Raw genomic sequence first — 8,664 nt, 5'->3', positions numbered from 1 at the left:
GCAGAAAGGGTGAAGGAGGTGGGGAGAGCACTGGAAATGAGCTAAGGTCATGACTTCCATTTGGAGCCATTTACCTTTGGTATTTTTGTAAAACAGCTAAGTGTGAATGCTAGTAGGTAATTGGATACACAGAGAAAATAATTAAAAATTCAATAGCCATCCCTTATATTATATAGAATTCTTCTGTAGAATGAGTTGTTCCATATGGTTTTTACGATTCCTGTGAAATAAGAACAAGTATGACTATATATATATATATCTCAAGCATTTATTATACTAAGCATTTTGCATACATTTACTCACATAATCCTTACCTCAACCCGGAGAGGTACATACTGTTAGTAACCCATTTTACAGTTAAAGACTCTGAAGCTTAGAGTTGAAGGTTAAGTAGCTGGACCAAAGTCACAGGGCTGGTAAGCAGCAAATCCACAGGGTCTGTTTTCCTTTTTGACAGATGCAGAAACCGAAGGTCAAATAAGACAAGGGACGTGTCCAAGGTTACAGAACCAGGAAGCTGTAGAACCAAATCTAGCACCCAAATCTGCTACTTCAGGAGTCCAGTGATCTTTGCATCACCCCGTGAATTCAGGCTGTAGAAGTATATTATTTGCACAGGGCAAGAGTGAGACGATTATAGGGGTAGGACCAGCCAGTAGCCATGTTCAAACCATGTTCAAACAAGGCAAGAACTGCTCATTTCCCTGTGTAGCTTCGTAAGAGTAAGGCGCTTCATACCCGCCTGCTGCTGGTGCTGATGATGATGTTGGTGACGATGATGATGACGATGATGACCACGACAGAGGCTGGATGCTGCTGAGGTGGAGCTTCACTGTGCTAACACTTCAATTAAGACCCAAAAACCTCATGGCCCTAGAGTTCTTGAGGACAAACTTGAGACTGAGTATTATCTTTTCTTCCTAGATTATTCAAGAGAAGGGAACTTGGGCTGGAGTTGTATACATGTTGATTCAGCTCCGGTCAGCACTGTGCTGACATACAGAATACAGTGATGAACAAGATAGACATACTCCCTGCTCTCGTGCAGCTCACTGTCTCAAAAACCCCAGCTAGTCACCCTGGATGGCGAGTAGGAACAGTGTCCCTACCTGAAAGCTGCCCTGAGAAGCCGACCTCCGTGGTTTTTGTTGGGTCCCTCCCACTGAAACAGGGGACACTAAGACACTAGCTGTGGGTTAGGCCTGGGTTTCCAGTCCTGGCCATGCCATTGGCCATCTGGGGGATCTTGGGAAACTTACCCAGCTTCTCTGGACTTGATGTAAAATGAATGGAAGGGGAGGGTGAAAGGATTAGATCCATAGTTTTCAAACTCCTTTTAAGCTACATTATTCATTCTTTATTCACTTAACAAATATTTACCTAGAGCCGACTTTATGCAAATAACATGAACAACACAAATGTGGCCCAGGCCTCATGGAGGTTGAGGTCTGGTGGAAATCTTATGCCAAACTCCACCATAGGAAACAGACACAAATGGGGATAATCCTGAAGTTGTCGGCTTTACAAAACACAGTAAAAAAAAAAAAAGAAAAAAAGATTCTTGGGTTCTTGTCTCCCAGGCTGGGGCACTATCAGCAGCAGAAACTCATGCTCTGCACACCTATCTCCAGTCCTACGTCAACTGAATATTTTCCGTAATTTTGTCCAACAAGCCCCAAGCGCTGAAGCTTGTCAAGGAACTGCTGCTTTGCTCCATTGGTCTGTTCTGGGGAAGCCAGCCATTTGCACGAGACTCTCTAAGGGTCTAGTTCAAACTGGACCAGGAAGGGGAGGCCATATTTTCAACTGGAGGCAGAGGATTCTCATGCGTTACTCACCAAGCACAGAGCGAGCCCTGGAGAAGCTGCAAGGGATGTTAGCAAAAGCCAGACGAAGGGGCACAGTTGTGAGTTGCCTCTTCTCAGAGAATCCTTTTTTTAAAAAAAAAAAAAGAAAGAGAATGAAAGCCCACCTCCCTTATTCCCTCGCTGATTTTGCAAAACAAACAGGAGCAAATTTTCATTCATTGACACTGTTTTTTCCTTCCAAAGAAATCCCTCTGTCCTCTCTGAGGAAGACCATGTGAGGGGTACTGCACACCGTCTGTCCACTTGGTGAGAAGGGATTTGATTTATTTTTCTTTCTCTCACCATTCTGTGCCAATGTGAGCCTGACCATTTCCAGATGAAATGCTGCCTTTACCAGAACGAAATGTTTGCAAAAAGGTCTTTAACGAACTAAAAACGTTAATTTGAAAAGTCTCCTCCGTGGAAAGAGTGAGGCTTGGAGAGGAGAGGAAATGACACACAGCCTATGGACTGGCAGACGGCTGGTTTCTCTCAAGTTTTTCGAAGAGGAGAGATGGAGAATGGGCTACATTGGGTTGGGATCCAAAATGGACCCTCACTTGGAGGGCAGCACGGATACGGCAAGTTTGAGCTTTGTTCACACACTCGGCTTTGTTTTGCTATTTTAAATGTCTATATACACAGGATTCCCCCTAGTGAAAAACCATACACAGTCCCAGGCTCCTTCCCCAGCACCAGAAATTCCAGCCAATGCCCCACTGGCGTTACATCAAAGGTAATCTCGATGAAATTGATGTTCATGTTAACAGCAACAACCACCCGTAACGCCACCACTTTTTTTTTAATCGAGGTGTTCTTCTCCCCCCACCCCCACCATCAGTGCCACCCATATCGTACACAGGAGGAGAAAACATGAAAGTTACAGACTCTGCTTAGAGTGCTGATTATAAGTCATCGGGCAGATATAATTACAGGAATTGCTCTCCCTAGCCCAGCTGCTATTTATTTCAGCAGCTCTGACCCTTCACAAGGATCTTGCTGCCACCCCCCACCCCCAACTCATCCCCCCCGAAAAGGGCTTTTCTAACTGAAAGCAAACCCAAGCCAAGTCCTGCTCATACTCTCGGCCAGGTGCCAGGAAAAGTGTAAATTTTCGTGAGCTCCGACTATTTTGCCAGAAGTCTGCAATGTGTCTGGACACGAAAGGCTGTTCCCTTTTGTGAGGCCAGGCCTGAGCACCAGGAAGTTCTAAAAGCAGCACATGGAGAGAGATCGAGTGACCAGGAAAAGGGGCCAAAACAGCCTGTCTGCAGTATCCAAGCTCTGCTGGGGTGTCCTGCCTGAGCCCAGACAGTCATCTTATTGCCCTGAAAAAAATGTAGTCGTTCTCAGACTCAGTATTCCAGTTGTGTGCTGTTAACTGTGTTCCCAGGGGCAATCCTCTAACCCCCTCCCAGGACTTCACCTTTCCTAATGGAAATTAAGCCAGTTAAGTGTGGAGAGTGTGTATACGCACACGGGTCTGGGTGTGATTGAAAGAGACAGAAAGACTGAGCAAGGAAGGGTCTTCATTAACCTGTCTTTCAAGAGCGAGTCATTCTTGCTGTTCCGGGGCATATAGGCTTTCTACACTCTGAACCCCAAGACCTCATGGGTAAGCAGGGGTGCTGCCCAGCCCCGTGTGAGTCCCCTCCACGCTGGTGCTTTGCATCCCCACAGAATCATGCCCGGGTGAATTTCACTGCTCAGTGGAAGCCTGTGGTCTGTCTCTAGATTCCCCAGTTTTCATTCTATCCCTATTGAAAAGGGCAATAAACTTTAATGTGGAGGATGCAATGATTTGGGGGCCAAGTGTAACTTAACAAGCTTAAAAACCTCTGAATAAAAGCAAAGCCAAAGGGAAAGATACGTTTTCCAAGGGATTAAAAAGCCGTGTTATTCCCTTCGCACCCATCCTGCCCCCCCATCTTGCCCTGACAAAGCAAGGGGAGGAGACCAATCAAAGGGTTCAGGACCTTACTCACCAGATGAAGGTATTGAAGTGCCCTTGCTGCTAAGTTTCTATCAAACTGGCAAACTGGCAATGGCGAGGATGGCGCAGGGAAGAGCTGACAGCTGGAGTGACAAAAATGATGTGACCAAAACCCATAAAGGAAAACAGCTTTGCCTCAAATTACACAACAGACATATTTCATAAAAGTGAAATATAAATCGTTTTAATAAGTGGATCCACTGTCAGTGTACCAGCTATTGTTCCTAGAGGGGAAATCTTTTGTAATTTGAAAAAGAAAAAGTAGCTGCTATTTATCTTTCAGGCCAATTTGGGTTGCTAGGTATGATACAGAATTTGTATAAAGTAACGACATCAAAATAGAAGGTTTTTCTGAATTCTTTTAAATATGGAACTCCAGTTAGAAATGTAGCTGCAAGGTACATGAACTGAAATAAACTAAGAGAGGGAAAGAGAAGGAAGAAGAAAAAAGAGGAAAAGGAGACCAAGAGAGAGACAATACCCCCTTGGGTTCGGTGAATGAAGGTGTCTGTGCTTCATCTTAAAAGGGACCGAGATGAGCAAATAACATGCAGAGAAATGAACTGCCAGGCTGGAGAACCAAAGAGAGGGGGGTGTTCCTGCACAGAGAACAAGGAGGAGAAAAGGAGTGAGGTCAGGAAACATGCACGCAGGCTAGGGGTACTGGGGGAAATCAGAGACCCCAGCCAAGTGTTTGAAATAGCTCTGGGCTGGGCGGGAGACGGTGTGTGTAAAGAGGAAGGTAGGAAAAGAGGATTAGAGATACAAAGGCCCCCCCCCCCCCCCCCCGGCTTGTTCTCCAGCAAAGAAGATTCCAAAATAAACTGTGCCTTCGCTACCCTGGGATCTCATGGACCAGAGGTCCACACGCCATTCTAAGAGCCACAGCACCCTTCCCTGAGGAAAAAGGTCAAGTCCGTTTCCAGTCATAAAACATACCCGAGTCTTCTCTGCCTCGGGGAGGGTAACTCCAGAGACAGAGGCAGAGGAGGGAAAGTTACCCAAGAGACGCAAGAAGTGACAGCAGCACAGGAAAACTTTCAAGTCACTAATTCCTAATAAAATAAAGTTCATTTCAAACTTGCGGAGTTTTTGAATGTGTTTATTCTTTATGTGTTTTGTTTAATTTGTATAAGAGGGAAGTTCAAAGAGACTGGTACTTTTTCAGGTTATTTTAAGAAATCTGCCTCGCTGATTCTGTTATTCTTGGTTACTTGTTTAGCCCACACAGATTGTAAGGGGCCCCCTGGTATCTAGCACCCAAGGAGCTCCTCAGGTATGCAAGGCCCAGCCCCACCCCACGGGAGATTACTATCTGGTGGCACAGGCAAGTGGGAAGATCAGGCCACAGGAAGAGCCAGCACCCTTTCTTAGGGGCAGGACATTGTTCCAAGAACTTTCCCCACTGGATCTTAAAGAATCTCACAAGACTCATGGAAGTAGATAGGATTCCTGTCAGGAGGAAACTGAGGCTCGGGGAGGTTAAGTCCCTTGCCCGAGGTTGCACAGCTAGTAAGCAACTGAGTCTGGATTTGAAGGCACCTGCCGAGTACTGAGTGATGTAGAACGCACTGCGTGTGCTGTCGGTGGTCAGAGGAGAGCAGAACCCAGGCTGTCTTCACGGGCCACCTCAGTGCTGTCATGGGGGATGCGACACAGCCGGAAGGGTAGGCTGGACTCCTACCTGCCAGGTCAGGGGCTCTGCAAGGCACTGGTCCATCACACACGCAGCATTCAAGAGAAAACTCACCCGTCACAAGGCACGTAAAGGAAGCCCGTTTTTCTATCTTTAGGTCATTCTGTGCCTCCACAGCCATCTGCAGAGATGGGACTTGGTTTCATTAAACATGATATTTTTGTCAGCTCTCTGATGCTTTTTTGTTTTGTTTTCTCTTGCTTTCAATTAAAGGATTTTTTTTTCCCCTCCCAGAAATTCTTTGGGGATTTGAAACCCACTTCAAGGAAGGAAAAAAAAAAAGGAAATCCATCTTACAGTATTAGTCACCGAGATGGGTGTGAAGACAACAGGCTATAAACTGAAATCAGCTCCATCTCCAAAAGCGAAGACCAATCTCTAACAAACTGCTTTGAATTTTAAGAACTAGAAATAATGCTGGCAAACTGGTTTGCCTTTCTTAAAATGCAATAAAAAAAAAAAGCTTCCAAATTAACTCCCAGTGGTTAACAACCAAATAAAAAGCATAGGCTAGGACTTCAAGCAAAAGCTAGGATGCTCCATTAGAGAAAAATACTTAGCTATGAAGAAATAAAAATATGAGCTAGAAATAAAATTTATGTCTCACAAGAGCAAATATGGCGGGCACTGGAAGTCTGGCATTCAACCAGCGGATCAAACCAGTACAGAATCGGCCAGTGGGGTGGGGAGTCGGGGAAGGGGCCCAGGCTGTTCATGGTTGGATTGAGTGTTTCCCACTTTGAAATCAGAGAAACGAGCATGTGTAGGGTGTGTGCCCTGCATGTATGACTGTCCCTCTCCTCGGCAGAGTCATGATGAAATAATCTCCCTCTTATCACAGCCCTTGATCTCACAATCCCCTTTTCCCACGCTATTAAGATATCCCATGTCTCAGCAATTCAACTTTGCGTGTTCAAACCGTTTTTTTTTGGCTCACACCTGCCCACACATCAGTGGCTCTGCTTTGCTTTATGCCTTGTCCATCTTGCAATGTTTTTATTAAGCCGGAACCTTCACTGTGGCAGAGGCCAGCTGCCACCCCGACGTGGCAAGCTCGAGCCAGCATCCCTCCTCCATGGGGCTGGAGAGGGGTCACAGGAGCAGGAGAGCTCCCAAGGGCTCCAGGCCTCCCTGAGAGAGGAGGCACTGACCCAAGAGAAGGGAAAGGTCACATTTGCTTAGCAAAGCTCCCGGGGTTCTCAGGGCCTCGCTCTCTCTGGCATTCCTGGGCAAAGGCTGCTCTCAGGAGCTTATCTGAGAGTTTGGCTCAAGAAGAGACCGCCTACCTGTATCTTGTCTTTAGCAACCATTTCCATTGGGTTTGCCTCATTGCCTTCTCACCCCCAACCTTTTGGATCCCTTCTAAGGTATCTGAAGGGACAGTCTACGATGCAGGGCCCTGGCCTGGAAATCGCCTGGCAATCCCCACCAGCCACCTTTCTTTCATCTGCCCCCTAAGGAAAAGAGAGCAAGATTCCGGAGTCAGGCTCACTCAGATTCAAATCCACCTCACTGGGGCCCCTTAACCTCCTTGAGTCTCAGTTTCCTCATCTCTAAAATGAAAATCACAGTATCTTCCTCATACATCTTCCGTGGTGATGACATTTAATCGTATGTGTAAGGTACCTACATAGTCCGGTGTCAGGCACATGATAGGCACTGAACCACAATGGTTTCTGCTCCAACTGCCCACACTTAGTTTATCTTTCCTTACAATAATAATTACAGCTGTTTATTGAGGCTTTACAACTTGCCAAGTACTGTCCCAAGTATTTTACATAGATAATCTGTTGCATCCTCAAAAATAAAATCCTGTGAAGTAAGTACCATCCTTATTCCCTTTTTCTAGGCTAGGAAATGAAGGCTCAGTGCCTGAGGTCATGCCCCTTAGTAAATGGCAGAGGTAGAATTTGAATCCAGATCTTCTGGACTTTAAAAATCCCATTCTTTCCTGTACATCTGCAGCTTTCTATATCCTTGCAATCTTCACAAAAACTTTTGCCTGACTTGCCAACTGTGGTCTTCTCTAAAACTTTTCTCTCAACATTTCCCACTCATTCATTCATAAACAAGTCCTAGCTTGTTTGCACTAAGAAGTATAAGTGATTTTCACTTACATGATCCATGGCTGAGCACCTCCTGGAGTATTAGTAAAGCAGAGATCTCCATAGAAAGCAATTTGCCTTTTGCCAAAACTCAAGTTTTAGCCTGGGAACAAACATATTTCTTCATATTCCTTGGGACACGAAACCTGGGTCCTCATCCTAAGGCAGTATCCACTCTGGCTGCATCCTTCATAAAATCTAATTTTCATTTATCTATCCTAAGGCACAATAAAAATTTTAAAACCTTCATTATTTGCGAGTTTAGCCTCCTACACTCACCCTGCACTTTGTTCTCCAAGCCCCAGCTCAAATTCCTCTAGGCAGCCTTCCCCTGTCTTTCAGCCCAAGGCTTGATCCCCACGCCCTGATGTGTCACAGAGCTCAGAGCCTGCTCTACAGACACCATCTGGCACTTCCCTAAAATGTTTCCTAAATGTTTCACTTGTGGACATCTTGGCCACCTAAGAAGGCTAGGATCTTGTCTTCTGTTGTTTATGAAACTCCTAAAGTGCTTAACACTTTACTAGGCATCAAGTAAACACCTAGTAGAATGTCTGTGGATGTAATTACCTCCCAAAATGCTAAAAACATCAGTTGCCCCACAAGCCACAAGCATACCCCTGCTTTTCCTTTGGAAGTTATCACGAGGCCTATCTCAGTGCCCCAGCTAAGCCAAAATGATGTGTGGTCTTCCAGAGACCCAAAGAGAGATCAATAATCCCATCTCTGTGACCCAGGTGACCTCTCATCTCCTCCTCATGAAGATCCTCTGACCAGTCCCACTCAACCCAGCCTCTCCTTGCCCTGAACTCTTCATTTATAAGGAGGCACAAGCATCAACCCTTCCTTCTTCTGATAATAACACTTCCTCCATCCCAACTCTTTGGAAACCACTCTCCTTCCAACATGGCCAATGGTTCTGATGAGAGCTGAGTATCTCATCCCTCTGGCTACAATAATTGGCCCAGGAATAACCACAAGGATGAACATTCCATCTCTCTGGTAGCAACGATTGGTCCAGGA

General features: G+C 45.7%; 1 long non-coding RNA gene across 1 annotated transcript; it reads right to left on the bottom strand.

The window, feature by feature from the left end:
• Positions 1–250: 250 nt before the first annotated feature.
• On the bottom strand, positions 251–8,012 carry LOC138917856 (uncharacterized). Its single transcript, XR_011426432.1, has 5 exons — positions 7,654–8,012; positions 5,591–5,657; positions 3,833–3,923; positions 1,839–1,931; positions 251–920 (listed from the first exon to the last, which is right to left on the bottom strand). It is a non-coding gene; the product is annotated as an uncharacterized lncRNA (long non-coding RNA).
• Between the last annotated feature and the right edge of the window lie 652 nt (positions 8,013–8,664).

Source organism: Equus caballus, chromosome 15 (assembly GCF_041296265.1).
Source record: "Equus caballus isolate H_3958 breed thoroughbred chromosome 15, TB-T2T, whole genome shotgun sequence".
Lineage (NCBI taxonomy): Eukaryota > Metazoa > Chordata > Mammalia > Perissodactyla > Equidae > Equus > Equus caballus.
The sequence above is the reverse complement of the archived record's forward strand: the minus strand, read 5'-3'. Positions and strand labels throughout refer to the sequence as shown.